Genomic DNA, 735 nt, shown 5'->3' with positions numbered 1-735 from the left:
TGTTAATTTGGGACAGACTTTTTACATCTGAGAGATGAACTGTTGAAACTAAAATGGAACATTTCCTTCTATATGCTGTCCTGTGAACTTCTGTGCAAAGACTGTGTGAAAAATATGGTGTCGAAAGAGAGAATGTTTCATTGACGTGTTTAAAATCTACCCTTTGATCAATTTATTGTCTCCAAGTGCACGCTCCATGACTTGTAGGACTGGCCACAAAAGCTTTTTTCCCCATTGCTCCAACAATTGGTATTGTAACTTTATTGGTGAGCCCATTGGTGATAGTTATTACTGAATGTGTGCCTTTGCTGTCTATCAAAAATCTGTTGCTTTATTCCCCAGCTTTACTGAAACATGAACTGTGAGGGATGCCTCCACACTTTCCTCCAGTCCCCTTCACTCATTATCAAAATCATCCAGCATCCTAATGTTTATATCTTTAAGTTGACCGTTCCTGCCCATAAATGGCATGTGGATTCAGGTCAAAAGGAGGGGCCATTTCTGACCCCTCAACCCCTGCTTATCTTTTTGCCTTCCCTAATACCATTCTCTTTTCATACACATTAAAAAGGGGTTCAATATAGCCTGCATATCCCACCGGTTAGGATTATGAGTCAGCATGATAGTTTCCAAAAGCTGATACATTCCTTCAGGATTCTCTCATTATAAACAAGCAGATCATTTCCAATTAAAAAAAAATCAAAAGCAGAACAAGGAACTTGTCCAGAAAAAAAA

The sequence above is a fragment of the Pseudopodoces humilis genome, chromosome 1 (genome assembly GCF_049639895.1).
Source record: "Pseudopodoces humilis isolate 2021_Gansu_Grassland_sample_001 chromosome 1, ASM4963989v1, whole genome shotgun sequence".
NCBI classification, from domain to species: domain Eukaryota; kingdom Metazoa; phylum Chordata; class Aves; order Passeriformes; family Paridae; genus Pseudopodoces; species Pseudopodoces humilis.
Note: the sequence above shows the minus strand (reverse complement) of the source record.